Raw genomic sequence first — 27,469 nt, forward strand, 5'->3', positions numbered from 1 at the left:
ATATTAGTATTGGGAAATTTCTCCTTGTACAAATTCTTTGATTTTACGTTTATTTATGACATAATTTTGTTGCAATCCTGGTTCTGGGTTCTTCAAAAATTTTCAACGGGAGTTATGTGAGAAAAAAAAACTTTCGCTCATTATAACCTCTCAAACGTTCTTTCCAAACAGAAATTTTATGTTGTGTAATTACATTATAGAAAAAATATGCGTGATTGTATGTAAATGAATGCAAATAAATGTTGAAAAACTTCGGTCAAGTAAAAGTGTCTAATTCAATGTATTGTTGTCATATTTTCTTTCATTACATTTGGCTGTGTTCACCGGGCCCTTTTTCCCACCTCCTTAGCTCACAGTGTATCCATACCAATTTCTATTCATTCTCTAGACAATTCGAGTGACATTCGTATTTCTATTTCCTCATATTGATGTCAATAAATTGGAAAATTCATATCAAAAAGTTTTCATGATTGCTTGTTTACAAACACGAGTTTTAAAAAATCTTTGGGCCATGTAAATACATAGATATTCACTTGAATTGTTGCATGATGAATTTGGAAATTCATTTCAATAAGTCATTGGTTGCTTATTTTTCGTGATATCAAAATTTGTATCTTCCAAATGCAATGAACACATCTTAAGTTTGACAACATGATGAAGCGACACGTATATTGAGTATTTAAAGACCAAGTTTACGATTGGCATTATGGATTAAAAAATTCATGTGTGTGAGTCTACGCCTGATCATTTCTGGATGTGATCAAATATTTTGTCTGTATATAACCATGGAGACATTCTACATTACACTATTTGATTTACTTCAACATGCAGCGTATCTGTCACTTTATTTATTGAATATGCCATAATGAGTTTCAAAAATGTGGTTCGGGTAATTTTAAAGTTTTTTGCCCCATAGCACAAAAGTCTGTATTACTGGTACGCAGCGAGTACCTATGAACTATATTCCTGCGAAGCGGTAGGTGTGCCAATCTTTTCACTTTTTGGTTCCAACTGTAATATATGAATGAGATACATGAAACAATTATGCGTTCTGTTCACTTTCAAGTGCGCTGTCTTTTTTCCTTTTAGTTTTGGCATAATAAATTTTATGAATCGGTGGTAATTTTTTCTGTCTGTACCAAAATTTAGATGAATAAATCGCAGCGAATACTTGCAAATTTGGAAAATTCTGTGTATTGACATGCATGCCAGGTATTAGTACTTCCTTTTTTTGATTATGGAATCAAGAGACGCGGTAGCGGCTCGACGCCAAGTATTAAAAGGAAAAACTGCAGCGCAAAAGAAAAGCCAGCGCGAGCCCTGCCGCTACTCTTATATACGCGAATATGCCGGTTTTATGACGTCACAGAATTTTCAAATGGCTCTCACAAATAAACCATTTCATAAAAGAACTTGAAAATTTGTGACAATTTTTTTTCGATTTTTCTCTTTCCATTGGTCTTTGTTGCAAGTAAATCCGTCCAGTAAATCCTGAGATATGTAACGTTAGGGATTTAAAATCCATCATTTCGGGATTTTCATTTTCTTAGAGACAGAGAGGCGTAAGTTACGCTTGTTTACATTTGGACTTACGTCCTTTGCACGATTTCTTACTTTTGTCACACTCTACGTCACGCACTACGCTGAACGCGGCTACCCCCTCTCCTTCTGCGTCGCCGAGCGAGAGAGACAGAGAATGGGCGCACAGCGGGGGCAATACCAGCTCCTGGTTTGCGCATAAAATATGTATATAATTATATAATATATATTTTATTTATTAATATTAATTAATAATAAAATATTATTATAATAAATATTTTATTATAATTAATATATAATATAATATATATATTATATTATACAATATATAATATAAAATGATAATATTATAATATAATAAAAAAATTGAATAATACGAATAACATTAAATAATAAATAATAAAAATAAAAAAATATAAAATTCTGGTCGACGCCGCTGGATTTTTCGAGGATGTCTAGGGCGATAGCTCATGGGTTTTGGAGGACTAGGTTTAGGTACATTCTATCGCGATTTTCGATTTCTAGGTGGACGACTCCATAGTTTTTTATGTCCAGATATATTCCTCCATGGCTTTCGTCGTCTAGGTATGTTTTTTCATGGTTACCGAGGTCTGGGTCGACGGCTCCTTAGTTTTCGATGTCCAGGTATGTTTCTTCATGGTTTTCATGGTTTCGGATAATTCCTCCATGGATTTCGATGTCTAGGTATATTCCTCCATGGTTTCTGATGTGCGAGTGTATTTCTCCATAGTTTTTCATGTCCACGTGTATTTCTCTATAGTTCTTGATGTCTAGGTATATTCCTCCATGGTTTTCGCGATCGAGGTTGACGGCTCCACAGGTTTCGATGTCCAGGTATGTTTCTCCATGGTTTTCGTGGTCTCGGATAATTCCTCTATGGGTTTCGATGTCTAGGTATATTCCTCTATGGTTTCTGATGTGCAGGTGTATTTCTCCATAGTTCTTGATGTCTAAGGTATATTCCTCCATGGTTTTCGTGGTCTAAGTATGTCTCTTGATGGTTTTCGCGGTCGAGGTCGACGGTTCCACAGTTTTCGATGTCTAGGTATGTTTCTCCATGATTTTCGTGGTCTAGGATAATTTCTCCATGGGTTTTGATGTCTAGGTATTTTCCTTCATGGTTTTCAATGTCTAGACGTTTTCCTTCATGGTTTTCGTGGTCCAGGTATATTCCTCCATGGTTTTCGTGGTCTAGGTACAATCCTCCATGGTTTTCGTGGTCTAGGTACGTTTGTTCATGGTTTCAATGTCTAGGCATGTTCCTTCATGGTTTTCGTCATCCAGGTATATTCCTCCATGGTTATCTCGGTATAGGTAGATTCCTCCATGGTTTTCGTGGTCTAGGTATGTTTCTTCATGGTGTTCGTAGTCGAGGTCGACGGCTCCACAGTTTTCGATGTCCAGGTATGTTTCTCTCGGGTTTTCGTGGTCGAGGATAATTCCTCCATGGGTTTCGATGTCTAGGTATATTCCTCCATGATTTTCAATGTCTAGGCATGTTTAATAATGGTTTTCGCGGTCGAGGTCGACGGCTCCTCAGTTTTCGATGTCCAAGTATGCTTCTCCATGGTTTTCGTGGTCTAGGATAATTCCTCCATGGGTTTTGATGTCTAGGTATATTCTTTCATGGTTTTGAATGTCTGGACATGTTCCTTCATGGTTTTCGTGGTCCAGGTATATTCCTCCATGGTTTTCGATGTATGGATATGTTTGTCCATGGTTTTCGTGGTCTAGGTACATTGCTCCATGGTTTTCGTGGTCTAGGTAGATTCCTCCATAGTTTTCGTGGTCTAGGTAGATTCCTCCATGGTTTTCGTGGTTCAGGTATATTCCTCCAGGGTTTTCGATGTCTGGATATGTTTTTCTATGGTTTTCGTGGTCTACGTAGATTCTTCCATGGTTTTCGTGGTCTAGGTATGTTTCTTCATGGTTTTCGCAGTCGAGGTCGACGGCTCTACAGTTTTCAATGACCAAGTATGAAGGACCACGAAAACCATGTTCCTTCATGGTTTTCGTGGTCCAGGTATATTCCTCCATGGTTTTCAATGTCTAGGCATGTTTCATCATGGTTTTCGTGGTTCAGGTATTCCTCCATGGTTTTCGATGTCTGGGTATGTTTCTCCATGGTTTACGTGGTCTAAGTTGATGGTTCCACAGTTTTCGATGGCTAGGTCTGAGTTTCCATAGTTTTTGTTCTCTAGGTATATTTCTTCATCATTTCCGCGATCTAGGTCGATGACTCCATACTTTTCGATGTCTAGGTATGTGTCTACATATTTTTCAATGTCTAGGTATATTCCTCCATGGTTTTGGATGTCCAGGTATATTCCGTCATGGCTTTTGATGCTAGGTCAACATTTCCATAGTTTTCGACGTTTGGTTATGGTTCTCCATGGTTTTCATGGTCTAGGTCGACGGTTCCATTGTTTTCGATGTCTACGTCGACAGCTCCATGGTTTTCGATGGCTAGGTATATTTCTCCATGGCTTTCGTCGTGCTGGTATGTTTTTTCATGCTTTTCGAGGTCTAGATCAACGGCTCCGTAGTTTTCAATGTCCAGGTATGTTTTCCCATTGTTTTCGTGGACTAGGTTGACGACTTCATAGTTTTCACTATTCCGGTCCATAGCTCCATAGTTTCCGATGTTAAGGTGAATTTGTCCATGGTTCCCGATATGAAAGTCAATGGCTCCATAGTTTCCGATAGTGTGGTGAGTTTTTCTAAGGTTTTCGATATCTAGGTCGTCGGCTCTATAGTTTTCGAAGTCTAGTTTGGCGACTATAGAGTTTTCGATGTCTAGGTGGATGCCTTCGTATTTTTCAATATATATTCGACAATTTTATATTTCCCGATATTTAGGTAAACGGTGCAATGGTTTACGATATATTTCCTCATAGTTATCGATATCTAGATCTGCGATTTAATAGTTTACATTGACGAGGCAGGTTCAGACGTTACAGAAGACCATGAAAAAATATCACTGGACACCAATAACCATAAAGCTGTGGTCTTAGACATTGAATACCATGGAAACATCTCCTTGGACATTGCAAACCATTGACAGTATCCATGTCAACATGGAATCCATGAATGAGATGAAGATAGTTTCAAAAATCATTTTTCCAAGTAAACAAGTGGAGCTTTTCAAAAAAAGGAATAGAAAATGAAAATATCATCCCATTGCATAGGAATTTCCCAATCTTTCATTGGAAAATTCGATTTGCTGAATGGATAATCAAAATCGTCACCATTATTGCTTGTAAAAGGTTTCAACTCACATGAACATAACCGCACAGTTTTCGTCCGTCTACATAGAAAAATTGGCTGTGTCGATTGCTTTTGGCACATAGAGAAAAGCACTCAACTTGAAACAAATCGTTTTAAAAATTTTCGTCGAAGACGAGGAATGTATTTTTTCTCTTAAGTAAATATTGTCACGCCTCTAAAAAATCAGCTAAGTTAGAAAAAAAATAATTGACAAAGTAAAAAAAGAACGCCAATTATTAAAAGGTCGCGACCGTAGTTTCCAATAATTTTCTATATTTGCATTATCAATAAAAAACTTCAAAATATAAAAAAAAAATGAGATCGTTTTCTGAAGTTGACAAATATAGTGAATGAAATACGATTCCTATATAGTTGTCACGTCTTGCAAAAAGAAGTGAAATCAGTAAATATTAAAACTTCAAAAAGTAAAAAAGGCACGCCAAGTATTAAAAGGTCGTGACCGTCGTTTTAAATGATTTTCTATATTCGCATTGTCAATAAATAAATTTAAAAAAATGTTTAACTGTGAAAAAATATGAGATCTATTGTAACATATACAGTGAATGAATTACGTTTCCTGTAGGAATTCTGAATTTTGGAAATAAAAAAAAATGAGATCATTTTCCAACGTAGCCAAGTACAGTGAATGAATTAAGGTTCTTGTGGAATTCATTCGTGTACACTTTTAGCCCTAATCCCTCACTTATTCAGAAAAATTTTCCAGCAAACGTCACAGAGCAACAAAGGTTTCTCGAATGATTCTGCAATTATTAAGAGATTATCATCTGTTTTTATGCTAGCTCGGATTATAAACTTAAAACAGTTTACGCGTACAAGTGCATGCATTGTATCTATACGATGAACTGCAGAAATTCATTTTCAACATTACACACAAGCTTGGCGTGCATGGTTTTCAATCGGAAGCTCGGCGAAGGAATGCCTCATCCGTCCATATATTTGAAGAAAACTTGATGATCCTCTCATGTAATTGTTTTTTAATTTGCCATCCCTTTTCCATCCAACTATTTTATTGAGTAGTTCGACGTGAAATCCCGCGCTGTGTACACAAAGAAAAATATCTATTCTTGACTTGTTTGACTGATAAATTCATTACTCCAAATGTTTCGTATTCAACGCGTTTTCTTTTCTCAAATCAATGTTTACACAGCTTACTTCTTTGTTCATCCATTTCAATACTTGTGTAATTCATCCAATCATCTGCCCATTTGGTAAAAAAAGAGTGTACGGACAAACGAGTGAAAGTGACGCGTGGATAAATTAAAATGCGTATGGGCATGAAAGAATGGCCGTATCTATCCGTACAAGATAAAGGCATATAAAGGGATTGATTGATTTCATTTCTTTATCCGTTCGTTTAATTGTTCAATTTTATCCACAAATTTCACCCATCTGTATTGTTTACCAAATCATTATATAACAGGGCCCCTCTTATTTTATTGGGGGATCGGTTTTTTTCACACTCGTTCATACAATTCTAATTAATTTTTGTTTTCATAGTAAATTTGAACAATTGTATCTTCCCGAGCTTCCGATTGAAAACCATGCACGCCAAGCTTGTGTGTAATGTTGAAAATGAATTTGTGCAGTTCATCGTATAGATACAATGCATGCACTTGTACGCGTAAACTGTTTTAAGTTTATAATCCGAGCTAGCATAAAAACAGATGATAATCTCTTAATAATTGCAGAATCATTCGAGAAACCTTTGTTGCTCTGTGACGTTTGCTGGAAAATTTTTCTGAATAAGTGAGGGATTAGGGCTAAAAGTGTACACGAATGAATTCCACAATAACCTTAATTCATTCACTGTACTTGGCTACGTTAGAAAATGATCTCATTTTTTTTTATTTCCAAAATTCAGAATTCCTACAGGAAACGTAATTCATTCACTGTATATGTTACAATAGATCTCATATTTTTTCACAGTTGAACATTTTTTCAAATTTATTTATTTATGGATATCTACAAATAATAAAAATTATACATGAATTATAGGATTTGGAAATGGATTATAAATAATAATCAATAATAAAAAATAATGATGAATGATACAAAAAGTCAGCGATGGCTTGTTTATGAATGGCATAAGAAGTTATGTTTTCAAAATGCATTGCTCATATTAAAAAGTAAGCAATTCTGTTGGTCTTGACGCACTTCATACTTTTTCTTTTGTCCGGTTGAACCTTGGTGGCTACATGCAGAGTTTGAAAATTTTATGCATCGACGTGGGTGCGTCAACTTTCTATCTCTGGGAATGATAATACGAATGGAAAAGATTGCTTCAAAAAGTCCTTGGAAGCACGTTTTTTAATGAAATAAAAATAACTAGCATTAGAATTCAATAAACATATGTGAAAATTGCGAATTCTGGTGGACTTGGTGAACATTATATATATATTTTTCTTTATCCTTCTGTCAAATTTTAAGGAAAATCAATCCAAAAATTCGTTTCATTGAAAAATCTTCATGTTTTCTTTATTCACAATGATTTCATCAAAACAGATGAAAACAAAATTTATAAATGAAGAGGCAAAATTCCACAATGATACAAAATATTGAAAAACCTTACGGAATATGATTTTAATCCCACAAAATTATAGACATGTTCGAAATGGTTGAAAAATTGAGGATATCACTTCAAACATTCGAAGAATATCAAACTGTTATAAATTGTACAAAACTTAAAGAAAATCATTGGAGAAAGGAGAATTATTTTTAAATATCACATTAGAAACATTGGAGAACTTGAGAAAATCTTATTTAAGAATATTTTTTGTGGTTTAGAACTACCACAGAAAAAAGATTTGATATCAAGCCGTAAAAATCCTCTCTCGGAGAAAAAAAATTTGGACAATTACATTGATGATCGCCCGTTTTCGCATTATACCACAAAAAATGTAAACAAAACTTCTTAAATCACACAACAAAAATGATTTCGAACCGTAAGAAAATATCAAATATATTACAATCCTACAGCATTAGTGTATAATGTTCTTCACTAGTATACTGATTGTGCGGTATCAGTCTTTTTTCGACGAATCAGATGTTACAAGCCAAAATCATATCTCGGCCTCCAACCCGCTTTCCACCGTGCTCTTGGGTTCCTAATTTCCAAAACATATTAGAGTACAAGGAAAAAAATCGCTGAAGTCCAACAACAGACCTGTGACGAAATATTTCCAGTACAATTTGACGAAAAATAGGTCTTTTTTCGTGAAAACCAACGTTATAAGCCGAAAATTATATCTCGGCCTCCAACCCGCTTTCCACCATACTCTTTGGTTCTTAATTGACAAAACATATTAGAATACAAGGAAAAAAATCGCCAAAGTCCAAGGACAGACTTGTGACGAAATATTTCTAGCACAATTTTGACGAAAAATAGGTCGTTTTTCGTGGAAACCAACGTTATAAGCAGTAAATCGTAAATAATTCATAGCAATTTAAATTAAAATTATTTATTCATGAAATCATAAATAAGGAATTTTCGAGAAAACAGACGTGATATCAAACCATAAACTTCCCCTAGGGAAAAAAAGGTTGGGACAAGTACATTGATGGTATCGTGTTTGCTGATAATTCCATCCATAAAAAAAAACTTGGAAATCGATGCCTCATTCTTCTTATTTGATTCGAACAGCTAAATCAATTGAAAAAAATTCCATCTAATTTATGTGCAGCATTAAAATTTATTATATCAATTCGAGGCCAAGTATTTTCTAATGAATTGAAAAAGTTACCACTTGAGTTACGTGCAGCACTAAAATTTATGATATCAATCAGTGGACAAGTATTTTATTAGTAACTCCAAATTTTGACGTTATTAAATTGTTCTAAAAAGCTTTTAAATCCAAAAAAAATCACGTGAAAGCTAGTCATTCGTTACTCTATGGTGGCAAAGACTTATAAGAAAATCGATTTTTCTCAGACTTTCAGGATCCTTTGGTATTATTCACACAATTCAACGTCGATTGGATCGATACAAATTATGTTTAAATAAGTGTTAAAAGTACTTGTCCGGCCCATCACTTTCCGTTTAAATTGTTTATCCAAATAAAAATCAGGGCTTGTCTAGAACTGATGGTTCACAAGTCACAAGTATTCATGCAGAGGGAATTGAGACAATTATCTTCAAGTAATTTTTACTTACAAGGAAAGGTTCTCTGCTGACGTCCTTTGATTTTGATGAAATTTAAATATGTTATTCTACATCAAAATCTAAAAGACACGTATTTTTTTTTATCGGCGGAAAAACGTTTCTAGGGGTTGAAATCACCCTTCAAAGTTGAGACCTCCGAGGGGTACTTTTCAGGTTTCACCTATTTTCACCTGAGATAATAGAATGCACCCAAATGGATAATTATCTTAATGATAAACGATGAAAAATGCAACTGGTTTCATATCGGAGGGTTGCATAGGAAAAAAGTTATAGGGGTTGAAATTCACAAAATCGTTATAACAAAAAAAGTATTGCACCTATCTCGATGAACTTAATTGCATTTCGAAGAGGGCAAAAAAATAGTAGATACGGGTTTTTGCGTTTTTCTCGCAAATCAAGTTAAGGGGGTGAACTACCCCTATATATGTTTACATCAAATCTCAATAAAACGGCAGTAATTTTTTGTTTTCCTTATTTCTTCTGGTCGTGATACGTTTTTCCTTCACATTTTCAATATTTACATCTTAAATGATGGATAGATTTTTCTCGAAATTACATTTTCATAACTAGTGAAAGTTATAGAACCTAAAGTATGCGTCCAATCCTTATGGTTTATTTTTCATTTGAAGGCAATCTGACTCTTCTAGTTATACTTAGAAGATTCTATTCAAAATTTATTTAAACAATGGATTTTACCTAATTGAGCAAGAAAAATGCGAGAACATCAAATTTTTCGGTTGAAAATTCTATCACATCCATAGTTTGAAAGAATTCACTTTTTCCCGCCAAAAATTACTGATGGGATAACTTCTACAGATAACAATTTTTTTTATTAGTTAATATTGAATAACCCCCAAGACAAATTCCAAAAAATATCTATTCCTTATGTTTTTCACAAAAATTCGGTAAATATTGACACATTTCTATAGTTATCATCAATTCAAGTTATCATCAACTCCCCCCCCGTCCCTTTACTTGACGGTGTTATTTGGAAGTCATCTCTGTTCAGTCTGTGACTCGCTCCCAAAATTAGATTTGAAATACGACGCAGAAGCAGTGATAAAACTGCGATCGCGGAATATATTCACCACAGTCGGTTATTTTTATTCTACACGAAAGAAGTGCCTTACAATTCGAGACTATTTAAAACGAAGTTGCAAGTATTAATCAAAATGAAGATAAATCCTTTGAACGTTATTAGAATGCTTCTCGCAACTTTTGAAGTCATGCATTTACCGGATTTGCCAGTGAATAACGATGAAATACAGTTGAAAGAAAACTTTGAAAATATTTTGTTGACTGCAATGAACGAATACAGTGGTTTTGAAATGGTAGAAGAAAATTCTTTGGATTTTGAAGAACCGTTCAAGGATTGGAAAATGGAAATTGTTGAAGATAAGGAGTGGGCAAACGCCTTGCATGAACCAGAACTTCCGCCTGATACATGCACTCGTGATGACGAAGATTTATCTTACGAATACAAATTAAGGGCCGTTCAGTATTGGCGCAGCGGGAAGAAACGAAATTTAAGTCTGGGCAGTGTTAAACAAAAGTTCAAGAGAGTGCAATCTATACGACAGTTGCAGCGGTGAGCACACAATTTGAACAAGGGTGGGACGTACAAAGAAAAATTAGCACGAATTTGTAGTTACACTTTGGAAAATTTCAAAGCTGCTGTGGATGCTGGTTTAATAGTGCACGATTCCGATTTGAAAAAATGGGCCTTACATGCTCAAAAAGAAATAGGGCATTCTGATTTTCGTTTCAAAGCATCTCCTAAGTGGATAAAATCATTTAAAGCGGCTCATCGTATCGTATCGAGAAAAATTAATAAGTTCATTACATCCAAAACAATTGAAGATGGAGAAATCTTGGAACAATAAATTCAAAAATTTGTCTTTGACGTAAAGCAAAATATTGCAACATACAAATTGTCAAATACATTCAACGCAGATCAGAGTGGCTTCCAGCTAGAAATGCATTCCGGAAGAACTTTAGCAATCGAAGGAGAAAAGCAAGTACAATGTCTTGTACAATCAGTCTCATCTACGACCCACAGTTATACGATTCAGCCGACTATATCAGCTGACGGCAAACTGCTATCTCCTCTATTTTTGGTTTTAAAAGAACCAACCGGCAAGATTGGTCCAATAGTGGAGAAAACGCTTTTCAGACCAGATAATGTGTACATAGAAGTATCCAAGTCTGGGAAGCTTACTTCAGGTATAAATTACACCCACTGTTTGTGTATAGATATTTTTTCGAATGAAAAAAATACGTTTTTCTAATTTCAGATCATTTCAAAATTTGGTTGCAGCATGTGTTTTTCCCGAAAATTGGTTCAAAATCTTTATTACTGATTGATTCTTGGACTGGACACTGTCCCCAAGCTGTACTTGATGTAAAACCTTCAAATAGAGATGTCAAAGTAATGATTATACCTAAAGGAACTACCGGAAAAATCCAACCCCTCGATGTTTTTGGATTCCGAGTATGGAAAAATTTTGTTAGACATTTTTCTGATACTTGTCTATTGATGAATTATAATATTGATTTGCATTTGAGAAATAATATCATAAAGCTGCAGTCACTCGTTCATAACCAACTGTCGTCACCACGTTATATCGATCTTTTCAAATATTCTTGGTACAAAAGTGGTTATATTGAAGAAAAACCAGCCAATTTTGAAAATCCTGTAGACTTTGCATTTGGAGATTCTTGCTACTCACATTGTGAAGTTCCAGGATGTGAAAATGTTGCTATTGTTCGCTGTTCCTGGTGTAAAAAGTCGCTATGTTTTAAACACTTTTTCGATGACTATCATTACTGCAGTACTTACAACGGCTAATAGAGCATACGATTATATATTCGCTTCTATTTATTGCTGTTGATATATTATCAATAAAAGATATAAGCATATTGTACGCTCTCTTTTTTTTTACTTGACTACGCAATTTTTCTATGCGTCATCCCAAATCTTCGTCTTATCTACCGAAACGAATATGTGTAAGCTCTCATCGTATGCCTGTGTTATCTCATTGCCAAATATAAATCAGTCAGAATTATCAATAAGGAAAAACGTATCACGACCAGAGGAAATAAGGAAAACAAAAAATTACTGCCGTTTTATTGAGATTTGATGTAAACATATATAGGGGTAGTTCACCCCCTTAACTTGATTTGCGAGAAAAACGCAAAAACCCGTATCTACTATTTTTTTGCCCTCTTCGAAATGCAATTAAGTTCATCGAGATAGGTGCAATACTTTTTTTGTTATAACGATTTTGTGAATTTCAACCCCTATAACTTTTTTCCTATGCAACCCTCCGATATGAAACCAGTTGCATTTTTCATCGTTTATCATTAAGATAATTATCCATTTGGGTGCATTCTATTATCTCAGGTGAAAATAGGTGAAACCTGAAAAGTACCCCTCGGAGGTCTCAACTTTGAAGGGTGATTTCAACCCCTAGAAACGTTTTTCCGCCGATAAAAAAAAATACGTGTCTTTTAGATTTTGATGTAGAATAACATATTTAAATTTCATCAAAATCGAAGGACGTCAGCAGAGAACCTTTCCTTGTTAGTTGCACTAATTTAATAAAAAACGGAAACAAATTATTCCGCAATATACAAGGGATTTTATTCTGCATCGATAAATGAAACAAATTGTACATAATATATATGTTCAAGCTTCCAAAATAACTGTCCAGTTTATATTTAATGATGTCAATTTTTACTTCCTACTTATTCTTCCAGCGAACGAATTCCATACGGAATAAGAACTAACCTATACTATTATTAAAAGCATTAAACTAAAAATGAATCGCATTTCAACAAATTTTTAACCAGATTCTGCCGTACAATTTCGTTTTTTTATGATTGATTTTTTATTAAATGAATAGTGATGGGCCGGACAAGTACTTTTAACACTTATTTAAACATAATTTGTATCGATCCAATCGACGTTGAATTGTGTGAATAATACCAAAGGATCCTGAAAGTCTGAGAAAAATCGATTTTCTTATAAGTCTTTGCCACCATAGAGTAACGAATGACTAGCTTTCACGTGATTTTTTTTGGATTTATATATTTATCCACAGAAATTTCAGAGTCAATGTATCTGCGCAATGAGCTTCGAAGACAGCAATTTCAAATCTATCCATAAATGAGCAACTGAAGACTTTTATAATCAATTTTTTACTTCATATATATGTTACAGTTAGAGTCAAAATGTAAAATAAAAGTCATGATGTTACATTAAAATGACATAGCGCACATTGCATTCAGCAATTCTGTAAGTTTCTGGGGATGTTGGTAGGCGTTATATTTGATCGCATCCAAAACTGAGCAACAGTAGACTTATTCGAATGAATTTTTTTTATAATAATTCCATATTTGTAGTTTGCAAAGTGGAAATACTCAACATACATGTCATTCCATAAGTTTTGTTATCAAAATTTGTGTTTGCATACAGCATTCCCAAGATACGACTTTTCATATCATCAGCAAAATAAGCATCCGAAGACTTTTTGGAAGAAGTTTCAAAATTTATTACTCGACAGACCAGGTGGAAAAAGTATAACAACACTTATATCAACACCAGAAACTGTTTTAAGAATCTGATATACAAAATGTGCGATTGATGATCATAGTCGGAAACCACTTGAATCATGTTACCACAATCAGTATGAAGAAATAGTAGAAAATTATAGGACACATATTAGGCAACCAATTAATACTATGTATCGATCCGCTGCAAACCGATGGAGTCAAAACAAGGATCGGAAAAAGCAGAGCCAAACTCAATAGGAAGCAAAATGTGGGAATATTCAAAAATACCGATGACACAAGAAATAAATTAGAAAACATTTATTCGATTGGAGTTTCTTACATTATATATACTAACAGTTCCGTGTGTTCTTGTTTTATTAATGATCAACCATAATATTTCAGATTGCAAAAAGAAAATTTGACGTTATAGGTTGACGAACATTTTTTCTTACAACTTCCAGACCTATTTTTGATAAACTGATTTGCCTTATTTATATTATTCACTAACTATGCGAACGTTTGCTACATTTGTCCCACACTTCGTAACGTCAAACCCCGGCCCGGTTCGTTACCACACAGTGTAACGTAGATTTTCCCCGCAAGGGTACGATCCAGTCCCTTCTCGGCTCACCCGCTCCTTCCCGTATGACTCTCCGGCTGCGAGAATGAACTGGGCGCCAGGTACAAAGTACCGTCGAATTAATCGACTTTATTTTCGTCGATTCTCGCGATCGTAACGCAACGGAAAACTAGAATTTAGAGTACACGAGGGGAACGAATGACCGAGGACGGTCCGACTACTCAGCTCATCTGAGATACAAAAGGTAGAGGGGGGGATCCTTGGGGAAAAGTAGCAATTCACAACGCAAAGCAAATAATCGACACAGACAGAAGATTCAGAAAAGATTCACAATTTATTCAAATGAACCAAAGTACAAGAAAAGATGAACCCTCGCGAGAGCGGATTCTACATAATTTACGGCTCGCTAGAATCGCATGGCCAATACGTATCGGACGACAATGCGGCGTCGGCGCGTGGCTTACTCGAATTCATCAGGTAAAAGGTAATCGACACCAGGTAACCCGAAAGTAATTCGCGAGAGCGTCATAGGCAAACATAGGCAAGGTAATTGACGCTAGGTAACCCTAAATAATTCGCGAGAGCGTCATAGGCAACATAGGCAAGGTAATTGACGCTAGGTAACCCTAAAATAATTCGCGAGAGCGTCATAGGCAACATAGGCAAGGTAATTGCCGCTAGGTAACCCTAAAATAATTCGCGACGAAAGGTAATCGAAGGTAATAGTGAAGCGACTTCGGCTAAGCGCGAGGTAACACCGAAATTCCCGAACGATCAGTACAATAATACGAAGATAGCGGCGTTATACGATAAAATAAATCACAGAAACTAATAGCAAGATAATCTTTGAAACGGTAACAGAGGTAACGGAAGAGTGCCGTAAGATAATTCGCCATAGAGAGGCACAAAATAATACGATCGTCACGAAATAGAGAAAAAGAAATAACTGTGAACGCAAAAGGAACGGCTGAAAAATACGCAATACAAAAGACAGAATAAATCGCCGTATAGACGACGCACGACAATAAGTGCGAGAGAGACAGGGCGAAAACATCGCGTGAACGACCGTGCTCGCTAGAGCCTCAACGCGTGCAGGGAGAGAGAGAAACGTAACTGCGTGGAATATTCCAGCGCGTACTACCAAAATTCGATATCAAAAATTCGACATTACAAAACTCAAACTTAATTAATTAATGCGCAACAATATTACGTCAAATAAACTATACTGAATGTACCCAAATTAATATCGAATCGATTAGTGGAGCTGAGCCGCAAAACTATAAAATTTGGGAACACGGGAAGTATCGGCCGCAATCGCGCTCGAAACTTCGACACACATGTTCCCCGAAACGCCAAATAAACCGGAACTAAATTCCGAAACTCAAAATGCTCAACTCCATTAATCATTCCGGGAGAAAGAGAAAGGGCTTACCGAGGAACCCGCTCGTCGCACGCCGAAAGACAAAAGGAACCTCGATGATCGGGAGGTATTGATGACTCGCCGGTGAGGTGATCGGAAGAAGACTGCTAGTGCGTACGAGCGGTCCTCCAGATTCGGCGTTCTCCCCACCACTAGGCCCATGCACAACGGCGCTCACGCGCTAGGCGCGAACTAGAACACAGAGTCTTTGCTCGCGCTTTCGCGGGAAACTCAAAACAAGGGAGCGTGTACGGAGGATAATTCCCGTTACGCTTCTTTACCCAATATCGCAATAATTACCCTTCTGCTGCTCTCACCTCTCCCGCTCACTCGAAACACTCCTCTCGACTAGATGACCGTGATCCGGGTGTCTCTCCTCTTGAGGATCCGGCGGGCAGCACTGAAAGGACGAGGGGAGGCCTCCCTCACGACTCCGGATGTCGCGGTGGGCCCACAAGATAAGCCACCAGGCAAGAACAGCACCTCGCCTCCAGCAAACTCCCCCAGACCCCACCTGACGAGGCGCCGGTTCACACGGACTTTGACACCCGAATTCACGGTATTGCGGGCGGTGCAACTCTGGGTTGCTACGGCGGGAAAGACACGGGCGGCGTTCAATAAATGGCCTATGCCAGCGTGCTCTTTCAACCGCCCGCAGGTCGAGAATGTTCTTCGGTACTCGAAGACGGCGTGAGAGGGATGATTCTTGCGAGCGAGATCGGCTCGAACAGCAGGAAAGTATCGTCAAATAACTAATGCTCGCTGGGACCAATGTGGTGACGTTAACACCAAATCTCTCAAAAAAAACAAACGGAATAGTCAAAAGGAAACTTCATCAAACTCAAAATTAAACAATCAAGAATTTCTCTCTCTTCCTTGCACCGAGGTAAAAGGTAACGGTTATTAGACTTAGTAAATTGTCACTCGAAAGGTACGATACGCGATTCTTAAAAATAAATCTTATAATTACGTGACGATAAGTCTCGTTCCGACCAACACCCGACGAGTCGAACGGCGTCAAAATGAGCCGTAAACCCGGTCCACTGGTCGACACGATTCGTACGAGTGGCGGGGCAAAAATGTCACGTCACAAACCCCCACCCCAGAATTTGTTTGGCTTGGTGATGAACGACGCTCGACGATGTCGGCTACGGGTGGTTGGCGATGGTGCACATCCTTCGGGTGACTCTTCTCGATGCCCACTCGCACGAATGTGTCTCCCGGCTTCCCGAATTGACTAAGTGCGACTGATCTGAAACAAAGCTAGTTCCTCGGCTCGCCATTCTCGGAGCCCAGGTTTTACCCATCCACCACGCCGTAGGCGTGCTCCATCTCCATATCAATTTGGTCCAATAAACGACAAAATAAAACTCAATACGCCATATAAACGTCAGCTAAAATGCTGAGCTCCAAACAGAGGATACGAAATTGGCAGCCCAATAGCGGCTCAAACTGGCGCCAACTCCAATTAACTCAATATGATAGCGAACTGCTCCACGAGAACCAACACCGGGGGGAGTAGGGTGTACCACAGAATGACCAGACTAGATTTTACAAACATCATTAGTTTAATAAACTTCGCAACAAAACTTACGATCAATGTGCGGCTCACTGGCCGGTTCACAATACTATTCGAAGTTCCAGGCTGAAGGCACAAAGAAAAAAACAAACAAAATTCCGTGAAGAAAATAGCAAAAATAAACGAGATCGCACTTTTGGTATGACAGGTACTGTAGAAGGGGAAAGTGAACCGAAAAATAGGGAAAAGGGACTAGGCCGGTTACAAGTAACCGAAAGACAACTCAAACAAAACTTTTCTGCCCCGAAGGGTCTCCTAGGCCCAAGTACTAGAATTACTTGAAATTATTCTTAGGGAGTAACAAAAAAGAGTTTTATACCGGAGTACTCAGTCGACACACAGTATCGCTTGAACCAGGTAACTGTTAGGTTAAGGTAACAGGCATTGACAAGAGAAGAGAAAAAAAAGGGACTTAATTGATGATCACTTGCATAAAATAAAAGGTAGCTAAGGAGGCAAGCGAGTTGGTACTCTTCAGGTAAACTTATTTATCTAAGGAAAAATTAACTCACACGGGTATACGATACGGGAATACAAAGGCAATTGAACGATTACTAAGACTTTCGGGTGGCGGACTTAGTGGGTGGCCGGGGAAGGGACAATCGTGCTTCCGTACTGATCTCTTCTCCGTTGTAACTCTTCGGCGTATATGCGACCGTGTTTCGGGCACGTGCGCGCTGTGACGTCTAATCGGCCGCAGCGAAAGCAGACTTGTCGTGGTGACTCTTGGCACGCCTGGCACCGATGGTTGCGGTTGCCGCAATTGAAGCATCGTCCGTATCGGGGGCCTTGTCGGTAGCTGCTTGAACGCGAAGGGGTAACCGGAAGGTCGCAAGGTAGTTCGCTGTTCGAATTCGACGAGGTAAAAGGTAATTCGCGAGGTAAATGGGCGACTTTTGCGGGTGACTCTCGCGTTTTTAGGGCGCCGCCCTCAATGATTCCCAGAGCAAAGGCACTCGTTCGATTTTTGGCCTCGGCGCCTAAAGCGACATGGGTGGGTTTATTAGACTCCAGGAGCGGGTTCCAGGAGTACTGAAGGGAGTAGGAACGCGACGACTATACGCGATGATCTTTCCGGAGGTAGCGGGGCGTAGGTCCACGGGGAGGTGCGCCCTTCCTAATTCACACCCGGGAGGTGGTACTTACGAAGGCGAGACGCACGATGAATCGGAGGTCAGACTGCGTAATTCGAACTTGCACTTTTCTCCGAAAGGAGGGGGAGGGGAAGAAGAGAAAAAAAAAATTTTGACGACATGAACTAAACAAAAGGGGATCGATTGTTATTCCGCACCGAGAACTACCAGACGAGATATTTTCTCCTTGGGCAGGTAGAGGAGTGAAGAGTTCGAATTCGTGAGAGAGCATCCGAGTCCGACAGGTCAAAGTAGGTACGACTCGAATCCGTAGATACTAGGTAAGAGTTCGAACTCGTCAACAGGTAACGTAAGAACTCGACCCCCACAGGTAATACGCAAGAGTTTGAATCCGAGGGTAATTCAAATCTGAACGCATCCAAATTCGAAAGGTAATAGGTAAGGATTCAACTCCGCGAGGTACAAGAGGAGAAATCGAATCCATCGGAACGCCAAAAAAGTAAATCTACTAGCGAGGATAGTCAACAACAAAAAAACACGGACGGGAGGACCGAAGAGGTCGAATCCGCAAGGTAAAATTCGGGCCCAGTAGGTAATAGTAGGGGCGATTCGAATTCGAAGGTAATAGGCGAGAGTTCGAACCCGTCAATAGGGAGGGGTAAGAATTCGATTCCGAAGATAATAGGCGAGAGTTTGGATCCGAAAGTGATTCCAATTTGAACGAACCCAAATTCGAAAGGTAATTGGTAAGAATCCAACTCCGCAAGGTAAAAGGTAGGGAATCGAATTCGTCGGAAACTTACATAATACGACTAAGCTCAAGGAAGAATGGGAAAGAAAACAACAAAAAAAACAAAAGAAAGAAATCGGAAAACGACGGAATGAAGAGTTCGCCTCCGCAAAGTGAGAAGTCGAGTCCGATAGGTAAAAGTAGGTACGACTCGAATTCGTAGGTAATCGGCAGACAACCGAACTCGGCAATAGGTAGTGGGTAGGAACCCGATTTCGAGAATAAAAGCGAGGGTTTGAATTCAAAGGTAACTCAAATTTGAACGAATTCAAATTCGATAGGTAACAGGTACAATAGTGCTTGTCCGACTTTTCAATGAGCCTGGAAAGGATGGAAATCCGACTTCCGCAATCGAAATTGTCTCCGACCCGCCGGTGAAATCGTCACGCCGTACGTGCGACAGAAAAGGTAAATCGCGGAAGGCAAGATATCGTAGCTCTAGTTACTAGAAAATGCGGAAACGAAGATGAGAACGAGTACACCAAAAGAAATGGGAGGTGTTGGTAAGGCGCGTACCGATTGCTAGCGCGGATACTCGGCTTAATAGACCGTAGGGAGGGGTAACGCGTCGAATATCCAATGTCCCAAAAAAAAATGTTTTCGAAACGCGTAATTCCCGCACGGCCTCGAGCCCGATTTGGTAGGTGAGAACTCGAGTCCGAAGGTAAGAGGTAAGAATTCGAATTAGTCAATAGGTAATGGGAAAGAATTCGATTCCGAAGGTAATGAGCGAGAGTTTGAATCCGAAGATAGTCCAAATTTGAACGAATCCAAATACGAAAGGTAATAGGTAAGAATTCAACTCCGCAAGGTAAAAGGTAAGGAATCGAATTCATCGGAGAGAAAAAAAAATAGAGACGCCTGACTACGTCAAAGAATTCCACGTAATATTCAGGTTCGTCAGAACAACAGAAATAACCAATAAATGACCAAACTGAATTCCGTAGCAGCTGATACTTGTTCGAACTCGCCGTAACTTTAAACAAAGGCAATTGTTTGATCGAAATTTTTACTCGCGGCGTAGTACGTCCGAGACAAGGATAAACGAAATAATTCGGAATTGATATCGAACGCGAAAAGGGATATTCAAGAATTTAACGCGATATTCTTACCAAGTAGAAACAATACGAGTAGCCGGGTTAACGATAGTGATCGATCGGACGATCAACCGTTTGCTAACGCGAATATTCGAAGGATGGTTGTGCCTTACGAGTCCACTAGCGGACTCCCCACTCTCTCGATCCTGAGGTGATAGGGGATTACTTGACTTTCCCAAAAAAAATGTTTCTCGCCCTCGTTCCGCTCGAGGGAAATACCGGATGGACAATTGCGAGAAGCCATCGAATATCAAAATAATCTCCCGTTAATGTTTATGGCTCGCGCGTGAGTGATTTCGAGTCTTGTAAACGAACAATAGAGACTCTGTTTATCTTTTCGGGGCTCACTGCCAACCTCGTCCGCTACGGCGGTACGGGTTCGAGAGGTTGGTCTTATGCCCTCGATCGCGAGGGATTTTTACGTTGTTGGGGCTAACTGCCAGCGTCGTACGAGCTCGAAACGTTGGTCTTATGCCCTCTTACGTGAGGCAATCGTACGGGGTAACCGGTTGAGTCAAACTCCAAATAATTTGACCAGCTCGGCCAGGCAATAATATTCACCGATGACACAGAGGATTAGGAGAGAGGCACCAAATATCAAAACAGGCAAAAGAAACAAACGGAATTTCTTCCAGCTAAGAAACGCGAGGTTTAAATATAACACAGTTCAAGCGGGACAATAGAGTCAACCGAGACAAAAGCGATAGAAAAAAAAATTGTAAATAAGGTAGTGAGGTAATGTTGCTGGGATAGTACCATGCCATCCCAACGTGCGCACACAAGAAATCGGAATAATATTTCGTCAGAAATTATCTCGTAGTCATACGAGAGGTAAAAGGGAAAAACAAATTTTATTTGGTCACACCGCAATACACCACGCCTCTGTTCTCGGGAGCGTCCGCTAAACACAATATAATACGAAATAATCACAATAGCTAGAAAGAAAAATACTCTACAAATCTCTCATCCTCTCCAAACACGTCGAGGTCTCTCTTTCGCTCGAGAGAGAAAACATTACGAATACACGACAAGATCAATCGAAATTTTTCGACGCGCACGGACACGAATCTTCGGCGTAGCCGTTGAGGAAAATAAATCACAACGAAAAAGGCTAGAAATGAACTCGAAAATCGGCCTAAAAATTCACGAAACTCTAATAAATTGCTACTTTTCGGGCCCCACGTTGGGCGCCATTTGTAACGTAGATTTTCCCCGCAAGGGTACGATCCAGTCCCTTCTCGGCTCACCCGCTCCTTCCCGTATGACTCTCCGGCTGCGAGAATGAACTGGGCGCCAGGTACAAAGTACCGTCGAATTAATCGACTTTATTTTCGTCGATTCTCGCGATCGTAACGCAACGGAAAACTAGAATTTAGAGTACACGAGGGGAACGAATGACCGAGGACGGTCCGACTACTCAGCTCATCTGAGATACAAAAGGTAGAGGGGGGGATCCTTGGGGAAAAGTAGCAATTCACAACGCAAAGCAAATAATCGACACAGACAGAAGATTCAGAAAAGATTCACAATTTATTCAAATGAACCAAAGTACAAGAAAAGATGAACCCTCGCGAGAGCGGATTCTACATAATTTACGGCTCGCTAGAATCGCATGGCCAATACGTATCGGACGACAATGCGGCGTCGGCGCGTGGCTTACTCGAATTCATCAGGTAAAAGGTAATCGACACCAGGTAACCCGAAAGTAATTCGCGAGAGCGTCATAGGCAAACATAGGCAAGGTAATTGACGCTAGGTAACCCTAAATAATTCGCGAGAGCGTCATAGGCAACATAGGCAAGGTAATTGACGCTAGGTAACCCTAAAATAATTCGCGAGAGCGTCATAGGCAACATAGGCAAGGTAATTGACGCTAGGTAACCCTAAAATAATTCGCGACGAAAGGTAATCGAAGGTAATAGTGAAGCGACTTCGGCTAAGCGCGAGGTAACACCGAAATTCCCGAACGATCAGTACAATAATACGAAGATAGCGGCGTTATACGATAAAATAAATCACAGAAACTAATAGCAAGATAATCTTTGAAACGGTAACAGAGGTAACGGAAGAGTGCCGTAAGATAATTCGCCATAGAGAGGCACAAAATAATACGATCGTCACGAAATAGAGAAAAAGAAATAACTGTGAACGCAAAAGGAACGGCTGAAAAATACGCAATACAAAAGACAGAATAAATCGCCGTATAGACGACGCGCGACAATAAGTGCGAGAGAGACAGAGCGAAAACATCGCGCGAACGACCGTGCTCGCTAGAGCCTCAACGCGTGCAGGGAGAGAGAGAAACGTAGCTGCGTGGAATATTCCAGCGCGTACTACCAAAATTCGATATCAAAAATTCGACATTACAAAACTCAAACTTAATTAATTAATGCGCAACAAGATTACGTCAAATAAACTATACTGAATGTACCCAAATTAATATCGAATCGATTAGTGGAGCTGAGCTGCAAACTATAAAATTTGGGAACACGGGAAGTATCGGCCGCAATCTCGCTCGAAACTTCGACACACATGTTCCCCGAAACGCCAAATAAACCGGAACTAAATTCCGAAACTCAAAATGCTCAACTCCATTAATCATTCCGGGAGAAAGAGAAAGGGCTTACCGAGGAACCCGCTCGTCGCACGCCGAAAGACAAAAGGAACCTCGATGATCGGGAGGTATTGATGACTCGCCGGTGAGGTGATCGGAAGAAGACTGCTAGTGCGTACGAGCGGTCCTCCAGATTCGGCGTTCTCCCCACCACTAGGCCCATGCACAACGGCGCTCACGCGCTAGGCGCGAACTAGAGTACAGAGTCTTTGCTCGCGCTTTCGCGGGAAACTCAAAACAAGGGAGCGTGTACGGAGGATAATTCCCGTTACGCTTCTTTACCCAATATCGCAATAATTACCCTTCTGCTGCTCTCACCTCTCCCGCTCACTCGAAACACTCCTCTCGACTAGATGACCGTGATCCGGGTGTCTCTCCTCTTGAGGATCCGGCGGGCAGCACTGAAAGGACGAGGGGAGGCCTCCCTCACGACTCCGGATGTCGCAGTGGGCCCACAAGATAAGCCACCAGGCAAGAACAGCACCTCGCCTCCAGAAAACTCCCCCAGACCCCACCTGACGAGGCGCCGGTTCACACGGACTTTGACACCCGAATTCACGGTATTGCGGGCGGTGCAACTCTGGGTTGCTACGACGGAAAAGACACGGGCGGCGTTCAATAAATGGCCTATGCCAGCGTGCTCTTTCAACCGCCCGCAGGTCGAGAATGTTCTTCGGTACTCGAAGACGGCGTGAGAGGGATGATTCTTGCGAGCGAGATCGGCTCGAACAGCAGGAAAGTATCGTCAAATAACTAATGCTCGCTGGGACCAATGTGGTGACGTTAACACCAAATCTCTCAAAAAAAACAAACGGAATAGTCAAAAGGAAACTTCATCAAACTCAAAATTAAACCATCAAGAATTTCTCTCTCTTCCTTGCACCGAGGTAAAAGGTAACGGTTATTAGACTTAGTAAATTGTCACTCGAAAGGTACGATACGCGATTCTTAAAAATAAATCTTATAATTACGTGACGATAAGTCTCGTTCCGACCAACACCCGACGAGTCGAACGGCGTCAAAATGGGCCGTAAACCCGGTCCACTGGTCGACACGATTCGTACGAGTGGCGGGGCAAAAATGACACGTCACAACAGCTATCAAAGGGAACTCGTATATATGACCTACATTATTACACATGATATGTAATCACGCAACTGATGATCTATTTACACTGGACAATATTCCGCAAACTCTGGTTTAATTGAAAGATTATCTCAGTTGACACTTATTTCCAATCGAACGAAATAATGAAATCTTGAAAAGTTTCGTTGACATATATGAATCGCGCATATTTTTATATGTTTTATTTGCACACACAGATCACAGTCTACATTTACGCGGCCGCTTTTATACCGGTTTAGTATACCTCAAGTTTTAACAAAATATACATTAACCAATTTTCACTAACCATTTTCATTTATTAATTAGAGTCCGCACACAACAGCACTTTGGGGATCATAACCTCACCTGTCAAAATGACGTTCAGTACGAAAACAAGTCTCGGGTGGTTTCGAATGTGCGTATCGATGTATTGATATCATATAACCTATTTACAAATGATATAAATGATAAACTTATTTTCAGTCAAACGAATGAATGAAATCTTAAAAAGTTTCGTCGACATGCACCGCGTATTTTTTTATTTTATTCTTTTTCACACACAGATCACAGACTACATTTACGCGACTGCTTTTATACCGGTTTAGTTTAGCATTCCACAGGTTTTAGTACTATGCACTTCGTTAGATGACGAAAGTTTTTTTTTATTTATCCCACACACATTTCATAATGTCAAAACTCCGTTTGTTTATACGATGATCGAAAACTGACGCGTGGTTTATATATATATATATATATATATATATATATATATAATATAATATCCATGGAGTCTGAGCGCGGTCGGGGTACGACTCAAAAGTTAGAAGGCCTAAAATGGCGAACAGGCATTCTGTATAACCCATATATAGATATACAGAATGCCTGTTCGCTATTTTAGGCCTTCTAACACTTGAGCCTCACCCGCGGTCGGCCTAGCAGCTGGAGGAGCCGACATCGTTGAGCCAATCAGAATGCGTAGAGGCAACAACTCTACTACCACTAACTACGTCAAAACGCGTATACGTATATGTCGAACTCGTGATGTGTCAGTAACTTTTGCATAATCTTGAGCCCGTGCAAAGTTTTTTCTCAGCAATTACGCCACCGATCGTATTGATTTTGGGCGCAATCGAAAGAGAATTTCTTAATTAGCTGAAAGTTCAATTTTCAAAGCCTCAGATGACTCATAACTTCGGTAATTCAAAAAAATCACTTGCCAATTTTACCCCCACCACGGCGAATCGTTTTATTCAGAGAAAGTATACTCGGCGAGAGCCTCGGGCCAGCAGACGACAGGGCTGTCAATGTACTTGTCCCGAGACTCTACCGAGTCTCTTGATGTGTTACGGTTGTCGTCCACTTTGAACAAGTATCCGTTGTCGAGTGACGCAACAAACATCGCGACCGCTCTCGTTCGAATTCTGTCCGTTGCCAACCGAGCTCGGCTGTTGCTACGCTACTTCGGCTGCTTCAAGCGCCACTGGCCGCGTACGGATTACTCGGGAACTAAAACTTAGAGTCCTAGCTACGGGTACCGTCTGAAGTTTGGCGCTACAGAAACGTGACGTTACCAGAATTCAGGAAATTGCGTTTTTTACTGTTTTAACGGTTTCTCGAGTCATAACTCGTTTAATTAAGCCATAATGATGCATAATTAATCCCTTTGAATGATTATCTTCGGAAATATTAACATTTTTACTATCGGAAATATGTTTTTCGGGATCTAGGGAATCTGTAGAGTGAGATGGAGCATGACACTGCTTGTTTTGTGCACAACTTCCTATTTTTCAATAATTTGACTGTCGTAAATTCGTTTTTCAACATTGGAAGTCTTCAAGTGTAATAAATCTGTATTCTCGCTAGTAACTTCTAAACAATCAACATTTTTATTGTCGAAAATAGTGATTTTGAATTAAAAATCGTTATTATTAAGAAAAATAGTAATAAACATATAATTTTCTCTTTTCTTTTCGATTTTATTTATTTTTTTGTGTTTTTCTATTGTTTTTATGTGTTTTAGGTCGTCCCGTAGGAGAAATATGGATTCAACAGGTGAGTATAGCTGTGACGTCACCCTGAGCATAAAATTGTAAGTTTTTTATTAATTTGAAAACTTTTTCCAGCGGATACGTTTGGAAGTAATAAATAAGGGTAAGTTATATAGCTTAGAACAATACATCCTGGTAACTTTATTTGTAATACGTGTTTTTAATCAATTTTTGTATTTTTTTAGGTTTGCGGCGTGGTACATGCCTCTCTCCATCTCAGTCTCAGGATTCTCCAGGATAAACGTTGCTGTGGCTATTTGTTTTTGAATTCTATATGGCCCCTCGTAAATCGAGGAGAATTCGGCCATTTTTTTATTTACAGGGTCGCTAACGTTGCACGCTTTGGCTAAAACTAAATCTCCCACATTAAATTGAATTAGTTTGTGTTTTGAGTCGAATTTTCTTGCTCTTTCTCTACCTTTTCTCTCTATCCTATTCCTTGCAAGCATCAGTTTGGCTTCGATCCCGTCTTCCTCATCTACTTCCTCATCTCTCTCTATTTTAATCCAATTCCTCCAGATTCTTTGAGGTTTAACATTTTTCTGTATTTCAATGGGCGTCATTCCGGTTGTCTCGTGGTGTGTTTCATTCATACAGTCCTCGATAACTTTGACCCATTTCAGCCAGTCGGTGTGTTTATCGGTCAGAAATGTTCGAAAAAATCTACCGATCTCTCGATTGACTCTCTCTACTATGTTTCCTTGCGGATGCCTAATAGAAGAGAAAACTGGCTGAATTCCCTCGCTGGCTAATTTCCCTAGCCATAATCGCGAAGTAAATTGCGTGCCATGGTCAAATTGAAGCTTTTTCGGTTTTCCAAATTCGGGAATGTAATGGTTAAAGATTTTGTTAATTGTTGCTGGCGCTGTTGCCGCTTTTAAGGGATATAAAACAACAAATTTGGAGAAAGCATCAATTGTGACGAGGATGTGTTTCATTCCTCCTTTTGTCACGGGTAAAGGACCAAAAAAATCAATTGAAACAATATCTCCCGGTCCCTCCGGAACGATATTTTGCTGTGCCGCATATGAATGCTGATTTGGGACTTTATTTCTTTGGCAAGAATCGCAAGAAGCAAGAATCTGTCTGATAGAATGGTACAGTCTCGGGTAAGTAAAATCTTCTGTAATTATTTTCCATATTTTTTTAGCTCCTACATGACCATACATTTGATGTGTTTCAGATACCAGAGGATGGAGGATCTCTCTTGGCAGAACAATTTTCCAGGATTCTTGATTAACTGTTTTCAATAAGATATTATTTTTAATTCTGTATTTATCGTTGTTTTCATTTTCCAATCGTTCCCTGATTTCCCTAATTCTGTCTTCCCTTTCCTGCCAAACTCCTATTTGTTTAATCATCTGTTCCAATTCCTTCGATGGTTTGATCGCCAACATTGTGCTGATCACTATCTCCTTGCCCTTTCGCCCCCCAGTATTTGGTGGATTTAATCTACTCAATACGTCGGCTACTACGTTCCTTTCCCCTGGACAAAATTCGAATTCGATATCATAATCTTGAATCGCTAAAATCCATCGAGTTAGTCTCTCGTTTAACAACTGACAATTTTTCAAAAATGTGA

The sequence above is a fragment of the Venturia canescens genome, chromosome 5 (genome assembly GCF_019457755.1).
Source record: "Venturia canescens isolate UGA chromosome 5, ASM1945775v1, whole genome shotgun sequence".
Taxonomy (NCBI): domain Eukaryota; kingdom Metazoa; phylum Arthropoda; class Insecta; order Hymenoptera; family Ichneumonidae; genus Venturia; species Venturia canescens.